Source organism: Culex pipiens, chromosome 3 (assembly GCF_016801865.2).
Source record: "Culex pipiens pallens isolate TS chromosome 3, TS_CPP_V2, whole genome shotgun sequence".
In the NCBI taxonomy this organism is placed as follows: domain Eukaryota; kingdom Metazoa; phylum Arthropoda; class Insecta; order Diptera; family Culicidae; genus Culex; species Culex pipiens.
The window spans coordinates 74,174,341-74,195,027 of record NC_068939.1 but is presented as its reverse complement, the minus strand read 5'-3'; the positions used below and the strand labels follow the sequence as shown (position 1 = coordinate 74,195,027).

General features: G+C 33.5%; 1 protein-coding gene and 1 long non-coding RNA gene across 3 annotated transcripts in view; one reads left to right on the top strand and one right to left on the bottom strand.

Annotated features, from left to right (window-relative positions):
- The window catches only part of LOC120422430 (midnolin homolog), a 330,394-nt gene that overhangs the window by 52,641 nt on the left and 257,066 nt on the right, over nt 1-20,687 (bottom strand). The gene's annotated exons all lie outside the window — the stretch shown is intronic.
- Nucleotides 19,447-20,687, top strand: part of LOC128093586 (uncharacterized) — a 102,679-nt gene continuing 101,438 nt past the window's right edge. The window contains exon 1 of the long non-coding RNA XR_008212611.1: nt 19,447-19,492. This is a non-coding gene — a long non-coding RNA (uncharacterized LOC128093586). The remainder of the gene's footprint in view (nt 19,493-20,687) is intronic.

The following is a 20,687-nucleotide window of genomic DNA, read 5'->3' as shown; positions in this document are numbered from 1 at the left end:
TTTGGTGATTTTTTATTTAACTTTTTGTCACTAAAACTTGATTTGCAAAAAAACACTATTTTTATTTTTTTTTATTTTTTGATATGTTTTAGAGGACATAAAATGCCAACTTTTCAGAAATTTCCAGAATGGGCAAAAAATCTTTGACCGAGTTATGATCGGAAAATTTCACGAATGTTTCATGTTTTAACATTGTAAATCGGACCTAAAGTTGCTGAGATATCGACATTAGAAAATGTTGGGTTGTTTGGGTGAGACTTAGAAAACATCAATTTTCCTGTTTTTTAGCCTTTGCATAGCAATATCTCAGCAACTATGGGTCGCATCAACAAAGTTCAATAAAGCAAAATATAGAGAATTTTCTCATCTCTTCAAAAATATTTTTTTCAAAGGTGGGCAAACATGGGCACTAATTTAAAAAAATTAAAAACTGCGACTATTTTCAAAAAAGTTACCTAAAAATGGCTATAACTTGAAAACGGTGCACTTTATCAAAAATTCACTAAAGTACTTTTTGATTGCAAATTCGATTTTACATCGAAAAATGAAGTTGAAAAATTTTTGCGACCGATATTTCGATTTTTTGAAAAAATTAGTATTGATTCAAAAAATCATAACTCGGTCAAAGATTTTTTGCCCATTCTGGAAATTTCTGAAAAGTTGGCATTTTATGTCCTCTAAAACATATCAAAAAATAAAAAAAATAAAAATAGTGTTTTTTTGCAAATCAAGTTTTAGTGACAAAAAGTTAAATAAAAAATCACCAAAAAATTTTTTACCGTGTATCATTTTTTTCAGTGTAGTCCATATCCATACCTACAACTTTGTCGAAGACACCAACTCGATCAAAAAATTCCTTCAAAAGATAAAGATTTTTGAATTTTCACATATCATTTTTGTATGGACAGCTGCCAAATTTGTATGGAAAATTATATGGACAAACTAATGATGCAAATTGGCTTCTTTGGGCATACCGAAGGCACCAAAAAAGTTTCAGCCGGATTAAAAAATACAAAAAAAATCGAATGACCGAAAACTCAGAGAATTTCTCATATCAAAAAATCTCGAAAATAAAAAAATACGTGTTTTGAGAAATTGAGTTTTTGTAAAAAAAAAGTTGATTTAAAAATCTGCAATTTTTTCCGTGTACTATTTTTTTCTCAAAAGCCCTCAACAATACCTACAACTTTGCCGAAGACACCAAATTGATCAGAAAATTAACTCAAAAGTAACAGCTGTTTGAATATTTACATACCATTTTTGTATGGACAGCAGCCAAAATTGTATGGAGACTTGTAAGGATGAACCAATCACACAAAATAATTTATTTGGTCATAGAGAAGGCCACCACAAAGTTTGAGTGAAATCAAAAAATACAAAAAATAAAAATGGTCGAAATTGGCCGATTTCGTAGAGAGTTGCGCACTGTGTAGATATGGTTTAATGGAAAAATAGAAATGGTTAAAGGGAGAGTCAACCAAACCATGAACTTTCCAAATGCTTTTTTCTATGAGCTTGTAGACTCTCAAATTCACCAAAATATTTTTTTAAATTTTCGTATTAAAAACCTTAGCTGATTTTTTGTTTAAAAAAAAAGCTGGTACTGATTCTTTTCAAGCATTAGGTCAATAAAATCAAAATTAAACTAGTAAACAATATGTATAGAATCTAGAAATTTATGTTGCATTGGTTGTTCCATTGCAAATATTTATATAATTTTATTTTTTATCGGTACACTTTAATAACCCAAACATATTTATTTTTTATTTTTCATTTCCTTTATTTTAATAAACACTAATTGTATTTTCTAGTTTCGCAATAGTTCAAAACGATTCAAGATTTTCTGAATGAAAGTGTTATTAAGTGTTTATTAATATTCAAAGGAATTGAAAATTTTTTTTTAACATTTTTTTCCACGATGTGTTTTGTAGAAAGTGTAAAGCATAAATAAATTGGCGAATCTGATATTTGACTCCATGGAAGGCTCTTTTCAGATATTTTGTGGGGCAGGTAAATGAAATACATATTTCTTGGGAGGGTCTAAAAAAACTATATCTTGAAGATTTATTTTCAATTTTTTGTTTCTTAGTTTGTTCAGAAAATTCGCTGAAAAACAATGGTTTTATGTAAATGTTTATTGAAAATTTTATGAAGAATTACACATTTCGCCAATATTTAAGATTTATCAATGTTATAGGTTTTTAGAAATAACCCCAAAATCAAGACTGGAAGATACAAAATGACTAGGGTTAGTGAATTTTCACGATTTCGTGGACAACGTGAAACTCGTGAAATATGAAGATTTTTGTAAAATCCCATGCAACTTGTCAATTTTCTCAAATATTTTTTTAAAATAACATCATATTAAATATTTGATCCATAAAGACTCTTAATGTAAATTTTATTAGTGATATTAACCATTTGAAGAATTGTTAGCAAAACATACGTTAACATAAAATTGTTTTAACACTAACTAAGAAGTGAATGTTGCGATTACTTAAATGATGTTAACAAAAATCAATTAGATAAAAAAAAAATCATGGAATCATGGAATCATCAAAATATCACAAGGATTATATCATCAATCATTTGGTTGCAGTTATTCTCTTACCAATAAATGTGTTTTTTTTTAATTTTATCTTTTTCAATCACATTTTTTGTTATTTTTTTTTATTGCACAGATTTTTTTTGGTTGAATTGTTTATTTTCAGAAATCAATTAAAAGCTAACGTTCATGAAACAGTTAATTACATTCGGTAGAAAACAAAGAAAGAAAAAATATCAATGGAGGTGCAAACAATAAGAATATGGATTGAAAAATTGAATTCCATTAGAGTAGTGACAAATATTGAGAAAATAGATTGCTCTTGAGGGTATCAATAATAGTTTATTAGTTTTTTTTTTAAAAAAAGCTTACTAAATTTAGCAACAATTCCATTCGTTGTTATAACAATTTGACAGTTATTTAGGCAGTTGCTTATGTCACCTATAAACCAATTGATTTTTTTCAGTTAGGAAGAGTTTGTAGAGAATTTATACAATTATTTAAAAATCCGTTCCGCGAAATTTACAAGAAATTTGGTGTTTTCGAATTAAGGCAACGTAAAATTTGCTATTTTTTAGCGTGAAAAATCACTAAGTCTTAAAAATTACAAAAAAAATTGCAATCTCCTTCCAAATTACACCATAACTTTGTATAACATTTTCGAAACAACTAGTTTTGATCTATTTTTCTTTTAATACGTAAGGCAAACATTTGGATTTTTGGCTTTCAGTCTTCATTTTTTAATTGAAGAAAATCTAAAAGTTCAGAAATGGCCATAAGTTTGATGCATTTGAGGTGTAAATTCACTATCAAAGGAATTTTGTAGGTAGTTCATCCGAACTGGAATGAACTACAAATTTACAAAAAAAAACCATTTCTTATTAAATTTACTTTAAAAAATGATTCCTAAAAAATGGTGTCATAGTCATCAGTAATCAGCAAGGTACATAAATTGAGTTCTTACGGTCCATGAAAAGTACAAGAAGCACCGTCACACCTGTTTGATCTCCGCAGCTATTGACCCACTTTTCAGACCCAATCTCAGCTCAATCGAGCTCCAAATTTACCGCCTCAACGGAAGTGCTCCATTTCTCCGCCACAGTCTCGGTAATGGAGATAAATTGTCGTCATAATTCCCTTCTCCCTCCGCAATGAATTGGAAATGTTTCACACTTTACGCGTCGTTTGCGCACCAGCCACCAGCCCGGTGTTCTATAGATAAACCGCACCGCTAGTACCAGGTCGCGCGCGGGTGTTCAACGCGACCAGACATCAGACGGTTCTCCGTCGTCGCGGTCGTCGTCTAACCTAGTTTTTCTTCTAAACAAGCTAAACGGTTGCACATGTGCCGACACGGGTGCATGGACAAACGGGAAATGCCGTCCCTCCCGCCAGCCCGAACTAGACCCGAAAAAAGGTTCCACAAATTCCCACCACGACCCGTGACCAAAACGTCGGCGCGCAACCAATCCAATTACCTTCGCAGGAGCGCACACAAAGTTGCCATTAAAACTTCACTCATGCTCTAATTCTGCCTTCCTGGTTCAAGCCCGTATATGGGGAAACGTTTTCCCGGCCAAAGTACTGATTTACGAGGAGGTTTTTTTTCGGCTAGCCTAATCCGGCGAAAGGTGGTTCTCGCCGGGTGATAATGACGAAAAGCCAACGGTTTCCACTGAATATCAAACATCAAACAGCCGACGAGTTCGCATTGTTGTGGCAGAAACTGATTACTTTCATTTTATGCGTCCGATTCGCGATACTTAGTTAGAGAACTTATATACAAGTTTTAAAATATGTTTGAAATCTTCTGATGTTCAACCTGACAATAATAACATGATCGATAATAAAATGTTTCGAGATCGATTAAGACTGGGAAAAATAAAGATCTAAAATGTATTTTAGAGGACTGCTCAACCCTTTCATTATCTAGGTCAAGGAAAGGCCATGACGGATCTAATCTCACCACGGTGGGTGAAGCTCTGCAGGCATCTGATCGCAACTCATAACTCGTGAGGAACGGTTCTTCACCTCTTGTGGGCAAATTTTCGACTCCACAAAAAAAAAAAAAACGAGCGAATTCGGCAGTGCAAGTGTCGTTGAACTGCTTCGCTGCCAGAAGTGACGTCGCAGGTTACAACAGCCAACAGGTTGTTCCTGAGCGGTGCCATTAGTGCTGCCTCGTCGGAGTTGCTTTCTTTCGCGGCAAAGCCCTCTTCCATTCGCAACAGTTCTTGCCTTGGCTGTTGTTTTTTTTTCTTTCCCCATAGTGAGTGTTACTTTTTTTTGCGTCGTCTTGTGCTTTTGAACCGGCGAAATTGTGTTTATTTTCATGGCGTCTCTCCTCCTCCACATCTGTCTAGGCTTTACTATTTTTTTATAATTTTTATGTACTAAACACATTGCCATTTGCACGGTGCAATGTAAAACGAGCGCGTAATGTCTCGTAAATCAAGACGTGCGTCACGCGAAGAAAACAGACTAACTGACTGACTGACGGTTGTTTCCTCTCTGCAGTGTCCCGTTCAATGGCGCTTGCTGGAACCGGTACTGCAGCTTAATTTCTTGGAAATTGAGTGAAATAGTGTGCATTTCCTAAGCGAGAAGTGAAGCAAACTAGCTTTACATTTATATAAAAGTAATATCTGTTTCTAAAACATTTCGTGTCCATCAACATCTTGAGCATCCAAAAAGTGTTTGATTAAGTATTTTTAAGAAAAAGCGATCGATTTTGGACCCTATTTTTCGACATCGTTTGACGAGGAGTGACGAATATTTGACAACAAAAAAAAACAAACAAACCATCCACATTAACGACCCCCGGGTCTTATGTGGTCTCTATTGCAAGTTTCTGCTCGAACCTAGGAGTCCGAAGGCACGAAATTCAAACGAATATTCAAAAAAAATGTGTTTTCAATCATGTGCAGCCTTAAATGCTGATGATTTGTAAATTTTGTGTCGAAGAGACTTTTATGAGCAGTTCGCTACGGAATCGATCTTTTTTCTTTAATTTTAATTTTTGTATTTTTTTAATCCGGCTGAAACTTTTTTAGAAACTTTGATATTTTGCAGCAAACAAATTTGGCAGCTGTCCATACAAAAATGATATGTGAAAATTCAAAAATCTGTATCTTTTGAAGGATTTGTTTGATTGATTTGGTGGCTTAGGTAAAGTTGTAGGTATGAATATGGACTACAATGAAAAAAAATTATACACGGTGAATTTTTTTGGGTGATTTTTCATTTCACTGTTTGTCACTAAAACTTGATTTGCAAAAAAAAAGAAATTTCCAGAATGGACTAAAAATGTTTGACCGAGTTATGATTTTTTGAAACAATACAATACAAAAAAATAAAAAATCGAATTTGCAATCAAAAATAAACCTTTGCATGGCAATATCTCAGCAACTAAGGGTCGTATGAACAAAGTTCAAAAAAGCAAAAAATTTAGAATTTTTAAAGTTTTTCAAAAATATTTTTTTCAAAAGTAAGTAAACATGGACACTAATTTAAAAAAATTAATAACTGCGATTATTTTGAAAAAAAAGTTACCTAAAAATGGCTATAACTTGAAAACGGTGCACTTTATCAACATTTAACTAAAGTACTTTTTGATTGCAAATTTGTATTACATCGAAAAATGAAGTTGAAAATTTGATGCGACCAATATTTCGATTTTTTGAAAAAAAATCTGTATTGTTTTTAAAAAATCATAACTCGGTAAAAGATTTTTAGCCCATTCTGGAAATTATTTTTGACAAAAAGTGAAATTAAAAATCACCAAAATTTTGTTTAACGTTTTTAATATTTTTTTCAGTGAAGTCCATATTCATACTTACAAATTTGCCGAAGACACCAAATCGATCAAAAAATTCCTTCAAATGATACAGATTTTTGAATTTTTTACATATCATTTTTGTACGGACAACTGTCTAATTTTTATGGAAAATTATATGAACAAATGATGCAAAATGGCTTCTTTGGGCATACCAAAGGCATAAAAAAAGTTTTAGCCGGATTAAAAAATACAAAAAAATCGAATGACCAAATTCTCAGAGAATTGCTCTTATGAGCAACTCTCTACGAAATCGGCCGATTTCGACCATTTTTATTTTTTGTATTTTTTTATTTGATTCAAACTTTGTGGGAGCCTTTCCTATGACCATAGAAGCTATTTTGTGTTATTGGTTCACCCATACAAGTCTTCATACAATTTTGGCAGCTGTCCATACAAAAATGGTACGTTAATATTCGAATATCTGCAACTTTTGAATGAATTTTCTGATCAATTTAGTGTCTTGCGCAAAGTTATAGGTATTGTTGAGGACTATTGCGAAAAAAATAGGTACATGAAAAAAAAATTGCCGGTTTTTTAATTAACATTTTTTCACATAAACTCAATTTCCCAAAATACGTATTTTTTTTATTTTCGAGATTTTTTTTTTATGTTTTAGGGGACAAAACCCCGCAACTTTTGAGCCATAGAGAAACATGGTCAAAAAATCTGCCGCCGAGTTATGAATTTTCGAAAAAATAGTTATTTTTGGAAAAAAATCGAAATTTCATGCAAAAACAAATTTTACATAATTTTTTTACGTAAAATTTAATTTTCAATCAAAAAGTACTTTAAAGATGTTTTGATAAGAGCTCTGTTTTCAAGATATAGCCACCGAAAGTTTGATTTTAGCGAAAAATTTGCAGTTTTTCGATTTTTAAAAATAGTTACCATGAGTGACCATTTCTAAAAATTAAAATTTAAAAATTTAAAAAATTAAATAGAAACTTTTTGTTGTTTTTGCAATAAAATGTTGCTATTTCAAAGTTTTTTTTTTATTTTGCTTTTGTACTTTTTCAATTTTGGTTTGAAATTCAAACATTTTGTATATTGTAATTTAATTCTTATTATTTTTTATTGATATTTTCAGAATCAATCATCAAACTGATAAACTGAGCAAGAAAACAAAATTATCCATTTTGTAAAATATATGAAAAATTAGATTGTTGTCTAAAAATTTACAAAAAGACACTAAATATTTTTTTCTGAGCTTACTTTGGATTGAAATTTTAACTTTTGAGGAACATGATTAAAATTTATTTTTGAATAAATGAATAAGCAAAAAATAGTGTATTTTTCAGAACAACTTTACAGTGTTAAAGTTTTGGTTAAAATAAAAGCTTGAAAACGCGAATTATTTAAAGTGAAAATAAAAATCACTGCACAAAAGGTATTTTTTTGTAAAGAAGATTTGGATACATATTTTAATTAAATAAATTTTATCATGTCTTATTGATTTTTTAATATATTGGTGTGTTGAGGTAGTTGAACTATAATTACGAAAAAAATTTGAACAAAAACAAATATAAAAAATATAATATAATTTTTTAAAGATATCTTTGTTTATCTTTCTTATAATCAAGATTTATGAATCTTATTTGCAATACTTGTTTATTTTTTTTTACTTTAAAATAACTTGATAAAAATCGTTTGATGAAAAAAGAATTGTTGATTTTTTCCAACTTTTATTAAACATAGTTCCGGCCCGCCACAGCTTCAGAAAAATCAAATCTGGCCCGCAGGGCCAAAAGATTGGGACAAATTTCATTTCGGATAATCGAATCACAATCAAAAATCGTTGTTTCAAATATGATTGTCGAGCTTTCGTACACCCAGAACTGGGCATCGGCATACGAGAGGATTATGAGCACGGTGCGGTAGTAAAATGGAGGGTGTGTGTGGACTGAGAGAATAAATCCCGAAATTACCAAGAGTGCTTTACTCATGGGTTCATTTTCCAAAAAAGTTAAAAAAAAAGGACCGATACTGAGCCTCGAACCCAAGACCTTCGGCATATTTAACCGTGCCTTTGCCGTATAGGCCCCCATGGTTTGGTGACTAAGGGGCGGTCATTTGTCCATATGAGCCACTCAATAGGATGAACTGTTCCAATGAACGAATGAACTCGCGAGAGGTCTATATTCACCCATAATAGTACTTTCCTCACGTTTCTTTCCTTGAGGACTATCCCCTCGATCTTTAAATTTAACCTTCAAAACTATGCTATACACCCAGAACTGGACATCGGCATACGAGAGGATAAAGAGCAAGATTCGGTAGTAAAATGGTACTGTGTGCGGACTGAGAGGATAAATTCCGAAATTACCGAGAGTACTTTACTCAGGGGTTCATCTTCAAAAAAAGTTCATCTATCAAAAAAAAAGTAACGGTACCGAGACTCGAACCCAAGACCTTCGGCATATTAAACCGTGCCTTTGCCGTATGGGCCACCATGGTTCGGTGACTAAGAGGCGGTCATTTGTCCATATAAGCCACTCAATAGGATGAACTGTTCCAATGAACGAATGAACACGCGAGAGGACTATACTCTCGCAAAATAGCACTTTCCTCACGTTCCTTTTCGTGAGGACTATCCTCTCGTTCTTTAACTTTGGGTGTACAAATCAAAACTTTGGATAATCAAGTCTGGTTCATCCACACCTTTTGAAAATTAAGCTTCAAATTTGAATATTTTTTTATTGAACCCCCAATCTCTATTATTACCCAGCGCTGAGGGATTAAAAATTAAATAAATTTGTAATAGCCTTATTTGTGAGAGAGAATAATTCAGAACATTTAAAATTTTAAAAAGCATATTTTTTGCTGTGCATAAGCACTTTTGAAATCCCATTTTTATTTTTAATCGCAAAAAATACACTAAGAAAAAATCAGAGACTAATTAAAAGACGAAAGAAGACTTTGCATATGATTAAAAATATTTTAATGATAAGTATTTGCTACAGTCCGAATTCTTAAAAACTCTCAAATATTTATACAAAAAAAAAAATACGATGGATCGAAAAACATTCAATCACAAAATAACTTTAGCGCAAATAAAAAAAAAATTATACACCACCATATCACGAGACCGTCAAGATGAAAGATTTAAGATATTTTTGTTGACATTAAAGACAAACCTAATTATTCGAACCTGGTTATTGAAACTGACACCAAGAGCTTGTACGACACAAGCAGTGTGATTTATGCCTGGCGCCAATCGAAAGCAAAATTCCTGCATAACCAATGATGCTGCACGACATTCAACTCCCACCACTCATTGTCGGTGCAAGATATTTAAAATTCAATAAAGCAAAAAATGTAACTGAATTGAGGCTGTATCGCTCACACACTGCAAAACCGTTTTCTATTTTCTGTTACAGACTTTTGTCTCCATCACTTGACATTTTTTGCCACGGCCCGACCCCGGGAATGTATTCCCAGCAGAGGAATTTATCTTCCCCATTCATGCGAACAGTCCAAACACACAATGCAAAAGTGCACGATAAAATATGTTCTCCAAAGTATTGCGACCCTTCGAGACACAGAGTTCCCGTAGACGCATTAATAACATTGCTGCACAATACCCTGCGCCGAGATAAATGGGCCACATACCTTTATTCGAAATCGTAAAATTTTCTCCATTATGGAATTCATTCGCACAACCCTCACTCGCAATGAAGGGTAGAAAAAAAACCCAATCGAAATCGAAACTTCCTCAAGCGACGAACGCGCACGCACAAGTTTTGCTTCAGAACGGTGAGAAAGTCGAACGAGAACTAATTTTTTGCGCCGGTAATGACGACGAAAAAGTTGAAAATAAAAATTAAGCCAGGTGACCCATCCCCACGGCGCGCTCTAGAGACGTACTACTCTCAGGATCCGTAGATGGGCCGTGTGGTTCAGAAATAGAGTGTAGTATGGTGGATAGGGCTAAGTTGGACTTAATTTTCTAGCGTTGGAGTAATTTCTTTGCAAAAAGTATTGATAGATGTTTTCAGTTAATTTGTTTGAATCATGTAATTTTTGATATTTTTTTTATTTTTTTAGACGTATTCTAAACTTTATGTAATAAAAAAATGTAAAGCAAAATACTAATTCCACTAACTTGGGCTTCACACTATACAATCTTCCGATAGCAAGCTGCAACTTGGAAAAATGGCCTGGAAACTTAATAACTTCTTAAAAATTCAGAATTCACTTATTGTTAAGCTGTCACACGCAATTTAACAGGGCACATTTCCAGTTTGTTGACTAGCTCAATTACGGTTAAAATACCAATATTTTAAATCAAGGTTCTTACTGCAATAGTTTTCAATATTGTTAAAAGTAAGGTTTTGGTTATGGACCAACCATAAACCACGTGGATTTATGGGAGGGGGTTGGCTGTTGTCCACGCTCCATACAATAAAGTTTTTATTTGTATGGAAATTGTCCACGACAGCGGGGAGGGGGGTGGTTTATGAATGGTCCCTTAGTGAAAATACATGCTATTTTATCAAATAAATGAAAAAAAAACAATTATACTATTCATATACCGTAAGCAGTGGTGATACTAAAATGGTCAGATTAGGTCATACAAATTTATAATCTATTTATAATTTGTATGATCCAATCTCAACCTCAAGACCAAAAGTCACTCCTGCTCTGGCCGGTACATTATGAATTATTTTTATTGAAAATAACAGAAATACAAAAAAACAGATTTCATTATTCAACTAATCTTTTCTGAAAGACTGCCTATTAAAGTACCTTTAAATACTTTATATATCTTCATACAATAGTTTGAAAATATACGAAAATCGAAAAAGTGTTCAACAACAATAAAATATGTTTCATTCAAAACATTGTCATATTTTTTTAAGCTGAAAATTAAACTATTCATTCTTTAAGATTAAGGAACAAATAAGGATCTCTTATAAGATTTAAGATGTTTAAAATAGTACGACCAAATTTAACTTATCTTTTCAGGAGCACAATTCTGATTTTAACCGTCTGATGCCCAAATTTATAAAAAAAAAGCATTTTTCCCGTGATTATGAGATCATTTAGAGCAACTTTTGCTCTACCGAAAACTTTACTTCTCTTGCTTCATGGATTTCTTGTTTTATTTTAAGAATTTTAATTGAATTAATCGTGTTTAGTTTATGATATTTCAGAAAATATTTGGCTTAATCTATTACCTTATATCATAACCGTTTGCCTTTCTTTTTTTTTCGTCTGTTGTCACCTGTATAGGAATTGTTAAAAAATAAAACAAAGCCAGAGTTAACGCCTAAAAAAATCATTTTTAAATACATTGCAAAGTAACAATAAATCATACTTCCAAATCATATTTTTTTTATCAATTTAAAGAGTATTAGAGTTTTGTTTGGATACGCCCAATTTTTTTGCTCTTTGTGTGTTTTCGAAACAGCTTTGTTTATAACATTATCGATTTATATTGCATTTTATAATGAATTCGAAGCACGAATCACAAGTTTTCACATTTTACATGAAATTCATTCAACTGAAATTGCCTATAAATTTGGAGATTTTTTTTAATTGTGTTTCAAAAACACATATTATTTATTATTTACAATTTTTTTTAACCTTCTCCTAGTGGAAAATTGTCCAAAGAATCCGAAAATGCATTCCGTTTTCCGATTAAAAATCATGTTCATTGAGAAAATCATGACACTTTGAGAAGTTTAAAACAATGACTTTTATCAACATTTTCTTAACTAAGTTAACTTACTTTTTAAACTTGTCAAAATTTTATGAAAAGTTCTTCTTGAGGTACTTTGAACACTTCTCTACCATGGTCAGTATGTTTCTAAGCCATTCCTTGCGTATTTTAATTGTACTCTTCATTTTGCGGAAAAATCGCAAACATATCAAAGTCACCCCGGCTATCAAAGTCACCCCGTTTTACGGTACTCAAAAATTGCTTATGTAAGCGTAGGATAACATGCTTACATAGTTTCATTGAAATCGGAGTCCAATGATTTTCAGCGACTTTTCTGATGAAATATCTTGTTTGTATAACAATTTCAACGTAATTATTTTTTAAAGCACTTATGAAAAATCTATTTTGAAAAAAAAATACATTCACATTTTATGGCCAACCCTTTTAAATGTTTAAAAAATGTAAACGATGTGACAAGTTTTAACCTTTAAATAATATTTAAAAATTAAATTGAAATCTAATCACTCCGGCTTCTTGAAAATTGATATAACGCAACTAAACTAATTATGATAATTTCTAAATATATTTGGCACGCCCCCTATAATTCACATTTTTTTTTAATTTACTTTCTGAACTTGTCTTGTTATGAAACTTGTAATTTAAAAACTAATTTAAACTGCTTTTAGCGGGTTCCAATTAAAAAAGATGTTTCCCAAATCAATCTTATTTCCATCGAGTTTTTCGTATTTTATGAACAAATTTAATTTGAAAAATCTTAATGTTTTGGAACAAAAAAGTGACAACGTTCTACAAAGTTGTAGAACAGACTATTACAATAAAATGGTGTAGATTTGCTTGCAATTATCACAAGTTGGTGAGAAAACATTTTTTTAAATTTGTTGTATCGATCATGGACAAACACAAATGACGAAACAAAAACAGTACAACTTTGTAGAACATTGTTACACTCCAAAAAACTTGCCATCAGAAGTGCGGTGCTTCGGTGGACGCGCAGTCCTGTTTCTTCGTGATAATTTTCGTCTCTTTTGTGTCGCTCTTTGTGTGCATGGGGTGATTGGTTTGATGTGATTAGGTTTTATTTATGTTTTTATGTTGTTTTCTTTCTCTTCATCTCCGCAGTCTGATTTGCGATGCCTTTCCGTCGGTTCGCAGTGTTTTTTCGCATTCGTCGTCGGTGTGTTTTTCGGTTTTTTTTCGCGTGCGTGTATGTGTGTTAAGGTGCGGCTGGCTCTGGTTGTCATCGATGACAATTGAGCCAGTCTGATTTGCGATGCCCTTCCGTCGGGTCACAAGGTTTTTTTTTCGCGTTCGTCGTCGGTGTGCAACAATAACAAAACCTTATCATACAATCGATATCGATAAACATCGTAACTCGTCGTTCGCTTTGTTAATCAGTACTCCACTAAACATCAATCATGTAAAACTCATAAAATAAGCTCAATCAAAAAGTTACACTGTTAAATTCTTCATCATTTAATTACAAATAATTGTGGTTCTATCTTTCCACAGCCGGCTGTCTAAGATTAAACCATTTCAATTAAAAGTTAACAGCCGATAAACGGGAAATGTCTCATCCGCAACATGCGATTGCTTGCCTTGAGAATAAAACATAATACCTTTCAACAAACACTATGATTTTGGGTCGCATCATCATCTTCTATGATGAATCCTGACCAAACACCCTATCCTACTAACAAATTCTCAGGTTCCTGGCGCTTGTGGGGTGTAAGCACAGAGTAAATCAGCTGCCTTAGTAGCAACCTGCGCTAACTAACATTCCCGTCCCTTAAAATCGAGATCTACAAACTGACATGGCGGGCGCCGTTGGTGGCCAATGACTGTTACCTATTCGCAACTGATCTAGCTTTAGCAATCATGGTGTTTTATCTTTTCAGCGCATTCATACATGCTGTTGATAAGGGAAACACCACTAGATCGTCGAAGCATATAATCAGTAGTGCTGAAAGGATATTACGGTTCTGTTCAGCAACGGAGGGGCAACCATGGGTGATCTCTCATGCTCATGCTCATGCTCATGCTCATGCTCTTTGTGTGTTTTCGAAACAGCATGAGTTAGGGGCAATTAAAACATATTTATTGAACCTTGGCTAAAGGAAATACTCATCCCTCTAAGACACAACCCCGCCTCTAGAACAGCCTCGATTTGAAAAACGCCACATTAAAAACACTTAATCGGCTTGGTTTTAACTTATACTCCTACTTTTTATGAGAAAATAAGAACGTCGTTTCAACCTGCAACTTTTTAGCCTTTAATTTATTTTTTGTAGGAAGAGCAAAAAATTCAAAAGTTTAGAAACAAATATAAAAACACACAAAAAGTCTAAATGATTCTGATTAGAAAATAAAGAACAAGCCAAATACTACCAACAAAAAAAACTAAACAAGGTTAATGCATATAAAAATACTAGAAATGAATAAAGAAAAACATAAAACTAAACAAGATTTAAAAAGATACAAAAGATGCTCGAGACGACTTACTGTACATGGAAAAACATTGGGTTTACTAGAAATCCTAATTCGTCAACCATTTTAATCTTGATTAGCATTCCTAAGAACTCCTAATTTTTTATCTATAGGGACTAGATGACATAACTTGTTTTATGTGACTTAGCCATATTTAAGATAAATTAGGTTCATCTTTGGCTTTATTTTACATCAAATTCAGTTAACATAAAGCATAAATAATAATAATAAAAAAAAAAACAAAAAATAAAAAAATCCAAAAAAGATAGTCAAAAATAAATAAGAAGAAAAACATGAATAAACAACGAAATGTTTTTCATAGTGAAAAAGTTCAACTTTGAACACGGAAAAAAATTACGAAGGGAAAACTCTAAAATTCTTTTAAAAACCCAAAAATTCGTTGGAATAAAATGCAAATAAGTGCTATCTTAACATTTTACTTTTTTCAATAACATTGGATAAATTTTATTTAAGTATATTTTTAATCAAATAGAGCACATTCGGACATTTTGCATATATTGAATTTTAGGACCAAAAAAACAAACGTTGTTTTTTTGGAAATATTTGGCAAAACTAAAAAAAAATCTTAAAAGCATTTCGAGATACTATTTGCTTAAATTTTTTTACAGTTGTGCGTGAATTCTGATTGGACTTGGACAGAGCCGAGGGAGAAAAACATTAGAAAAAAACATTAAATCTAATCAAATTTCATGCCTTATTTTTTTAACATAATCAATAGTTTGTTTTTTTAAAGGTCTCAAAAAACTCACAGTAAAAACTTCATAACATCTATGTACCTATTAATAAATATTAATTTTCAATCGTTTGAAAGAATTATTTTTCAGAAAAAAAGTATATTGTGGTGCAAACAATTGTTTGAAATAATTTCATGCTGAAAAATGCAAATAGGTCAATGGCAATGTGTAAAGAACTTGTGTAAAGAAATCCTGCACACGTCAGTTGATAATTATATAAGAAACTAGCAATATTGACTGTTTTGCTTGATTTTTTTGAAAAGGTAAAAATAAAAAATCTCAACATAGCAGCACCAACCCTTCAAAATAATAATAACAACACATTAAAACCTCACACACTGAAAAAACCTGCCCCACCTCTCTCGAGTTATCCTCTCGTGAGCGAATATTTCGCAGGAGACGGGGGCACAAAAAAATAAACCTGAAATTTAATAGTCGCATGACGACCACATTATAGAGAAAAAAAATACAACAAGCTCAAAAAAAATAAGGTGTAGCCCCGTCCAAATGAACCATGAACCATCCATTCCGTGTTCCAGCGCAGGTAACCTACATAGAGGTGGATCGCGGAGGAGCGGCCACCTGTGAAGCTTCGTCGTTTTCGTGTTCCTGGGTTTTGAACGGCGGGCGGACAAGATTCTAGGAGACACATGTACCCGCTGAGTACACCTGAGCTGGTTCACCGAGTTAACCTTTCGCAATAATGGTGTGTGCTTTATGGGACGAGTTTACGGCCACTTTGGAAGCAGTCCAGTGAGCTGTACTACCTTTTGGACCCACTCAAGCTGGTGGTGTAATTTGAGGAGGCTGATCAAGTTTGAAGTCATTCACGGGGGGAACGGATGAAGATCTTGAATGAAAAGTTATTAACTTTGACTTGTTGTATATACTGGTTCGTGTAGATACTGGGTCGTACCGGAGTTGTGACCTCACCGCGGTCAATAAATAACCCAGGGGTTGAGACATTTTACGGTGACTTAGGGGAGCAGCCCGCAATCCTTTGAAGATTAACAATCTTTTAAACGGGGTGTGCCTCACCTTAAATTGATTAATTGTGTACATTACAACCCGCGATCACATCTCGACAGATTCGCCCCATTAATCATTCCATTAGGGCATGAAAACCTGTCCAATTCCGCGCTGACAATGGCGATCACCGCAGTGTGGTTCAGTAAGTCAACGTGAAGTACCACACCACTGCACTGTGTTGGCGTTGTGAAGTGGACGACCTTCGTCAAGGCAGCCGCAGATCTTGCCTGACGCCACCACCGCCGATAATTATCGGTGACTGGCAAATTTGCTGAACACTGACCACGAGCAATCTCCCCCCCTAGTTGACGACAGGCTCAACGATCGTGCCGAGAACCGCCCCCGCGGGTCGAACCCCGAAAAAGTGATTGTTTGTGCGTTCAGGAATTGACATCTAATTGATACGATAATTGCTACCTTTCGGAAGGGGGTGCGCACCCCGACTTGCGGGTATTCGCGACTGATGGTCAATGAATGACCAGCGTGTGTGTTGCGAAACTTGAGTCGACAAGGATCGCGGGTCAACCCACGACTTGCCTTGAGGGTGTGTGTGTGTAACTTATTGCCTCGGATTGTTGATGCTGGTGATGGTCTTCTCGGAGGCACTGCACTGGGTTTTAGTTCCGTGGTGGAGGGTGTTGAAGAGGTACTTTGGACCATGTCTGACCAGATCATGCACTGCTAATTGGGGTTGATGAAGTGGTCTGGGCTCGCACGTGGTTTATTGTTGTTATGGTGGGTCATTTCAGAAGAGGGTCAAATAAAGAGGCAGTTTTTGTAAGTATTGCTCGGTTTGTTCTAGAGGTCGTATCGAGGTGCTCCGATTTAGATGATACTTTCATTGTTTGTATGTCTATACATAAGATGAACTCATGCCAAATATGAGCCCTCTACGACAAAGGGAAGTGTGGTAAAACGAGCATTGAAGTTTGAGGTCCAAAAAACAAAAAAATCTTAAAACTACTCCTATTTGCGTAAAACTTCATCAATTCCAACTCTCTTAGATGCATTCGGACGGTCGTTTGAAGCACTTCAAAATGTGCCATAATCATCCAAGAATTTTTTTAGGTAAAATTTTCTCGACTCTCTCCGATTTCAATGAAACTTTGTAGACATGTTATCCTAGGCATATGGCCATTTTCGACGATTTTCGCAAAAACCACTTTAAAAAAAAATCATAACTCCTCGTCATTTCAACCGATTTCAATTGTCATATACGCAAATGAAAGGTGATAAGTTGGCATTTCAAAGAAAAATAACAAGAAGTTTCAAAAATCTTGCTTAACATATGAAAAGGTCGAATGAAACTTTAAAATGCCGTTTTGACGGTGTCTGGACCAAAGAGCCTATGTCTGGAAATATTTTTATCGGAATCTCCGAACATTCATACATAACATACTAAAAAATGGGATGAGTTCATTGACAGGATTCCGAGATATGATTTTTTGAAAATAAAATCCGTGTTTTTCGACGCGCCACGCGCAAAAACACGAAAATGACAAAATCGGCAAAAAAAACTACTTTTTCCACTAAAACTGCGATAACTTAAAAATTTCAGCGATGACCTATACATGTCTGGATATTCCTTATTGAAAGACGCAACTTTTGGTACCCAGACATGTATAGGTCATCGCTGAAATTTTTAAATTATGACAATTTTAGTAAAAAAGCTGATTTTTTGCCGATTTTGTCATTTTCGTGTTTTTGCGCGCGGCGCATCGAAAACACGGATTTTATTTTAAAAAAATCATATCTCGGAATCCTGTTAATAAACTCCTCCCATTTTTTAGTATGTTATGTATGAATGTTCGGAGATTCCGATAAAAATATTTCCAGACATAGGCTCTTTGGTCCAGACACCGTCAAAACGGCATTTTAAAGTTTCATTCGACCTTTTCATATGTTAGGCTAGATTTTTGAAACTTTTTATTATTTTTCTTTGAAAGGCCAACTTATCACCTTTCATTTGCGTATAAGACAATTGAAATCGGTTGAAATGACGAGGAGTTATGATTTTTTTTTAAAGTGGTTTTTGCGAAAATCGACGAAAATGGCCATTTTTCAGACCACCCTAACACGGCGTAGGTCACCCTAATGGCCAAACAAAAAAATACGGGTCTAATTATTTCGGCCAGGGAACACCCAGAAAAATTTTGAGCCCGATCCGAGCACTTTTGTTTTTTTTCCATGCTGTTTTCATGGGGAATTGCTGTATATGGAGCCAGTTACACTCGGTTATGACATTTGAGAAGGGCGTAAGTGTTTTAAATATTTTTGTATTTCGTAATTTAAATATTGCTGTATCTTGAAGCCGTTGCATCGTATCAAAAAGTGGTCAAAGACAAACTTGTTAGAAATTTGACGGGCTTTCCGAAAAAAATACACTGAGACAAAAAAACACTCCACTTTTATGAGATTTTTTGATATTTAAGTTTAAAAGTCAAATTTAAAGGTGAGCCCACGATTTTTTTTCGTTCAAAATTATTGTGAAAATAGCCTAAGATGTAACAAAAAGACTCAAGACTGCAAGATGGAGCAACTCACCTAAAAAAAATACAAAAATCATTTTCTGAAACTGTTTTTTAAGTGCTCTAAACGTCAAAATTTTTAAAACCCGAACACGAGAGTCGATTTTCCAGACAATTTTACATTAAAGTCTCCATATTGACCATTATCCTAAGTCCAATCCTTGTGAAGTTACAGCGGGCTTAAAAATAAAAATGTTGAAAAAATAGGTTTTTTGATGATTTTTGGCAATTTCTATATGACAGACTTGATTTTTCAGTCTCCAAAAAAATATTTTTAGCGGAAAGCTCGTCCAATTTCCAATCAGTTTGTTTTTGACCACAGTTCAATTGGATGTATGGGCTTACAGACACATTGCTCATAACTGAAAACATAATATTTTTCCAGTGTAGTATAGCAACCTGGTGGTAAATTAACATATATCTGTAAGCCCATACATCCAATTAAATGTGGTCAGAGACAAACTTATGGGAAATTGGACGATCTTTCCGCTAAAAATATTTTCGAGACTGAAAAATCAGGTCTGTAATATAGAAATTGCCAAAACCATAAAAAAACCTATTTTTTCAACATTTTTTTTTAACCGCTGTAACTTCACAAGGATTGGACTTAGGACAATGGTCAATATGGAGGTTTTTATGTAAAACTGTCTGGAAAATTGACTCTTGTGTTCGGTTTTTGAAAATTTTGACGTTTAGAGCACTTTTCAAAAAAACAGTATCAGAAAATATTTTTGTATTTTGAACGAAAAAAAATCTTGGGCTCACCTTCAAATTTGACTTTTAAACTTAAATATCAAAAAATCTCATAAAAAGGGAGTGTTTTTTTGTTTCAGTGATTTTTTTCGGAAAGCCCGTCAAATTTCCTACAAGTTTGTCTTTGACCACTTTTTGATACGATGCAACGGCTTCGAGATACAGCAATATTTAAATTACGAAATACAAAAATATTTAAAACACTTACGCCCTTCTCAAATGTCATTACCGAGTGTAACTGGCACCATATACACACAAATGGCTTATATAGGCCTAGGATAACATGTCTACAAAGTTGGTCATTGATAGAAAGAAACTATTTTTTCCAATTTTTTAACTAACTTTTATTTTACAAAAAAAAACATTTTTTGATATGTTTTAGAGTACAAAAAACGGCAATTTTTCAGCTATAGAAAATATCTTTAAAAAAAAACACCCTTTTTACAATCTTTCAAAGTTTTGCAAAAATCGTTTTTAAGCATAACTTTTCAAGTACTTTTTAAAACTTCATAATATTGTGGAACTCCAAGACGGAACGAATGAGACCAAAACGGTTCAAATCGGTTAAGCCAGTCCGAAGATAATCGTGTGCATATTTTTTTATTTTCAATATATTATGACCTTTTCGAAAACAATATTCAGAAGATGTTGAAATAAAGACGAGCGTATTAAATAGCCGTAATATTGTATATTTTGCCAAAATTTATGAAAAATCATGACTCAGCGGCAAACGAATGGCTCAAAAATTGCGATTTTATGTCTTCGAAAAAAAAGTTGGTTGAAAAATCGACAAAAAAAAGTTTCCGTGAACCAAAAATAACCCCAAAAATGCTCTAAAGTGTTCTAGGAATTTGTAATCCAAAATGGCCCCCGAACAACAAAAATTTGATTATTTGAGGTCGCTGGACCTTGAATTTCATGTCAAGAAATGGAAAATAAAAAAAAACACCGATGAATATTTATTGCATGCTTCGATTATCCGAAGTTTCTTTGAAGGCTTCGGAGAGTCGAGGCTGGATTGTATCCTTTATTCAAAATTCAGCTATTGCATGATTTTTTAAAACATTTATTA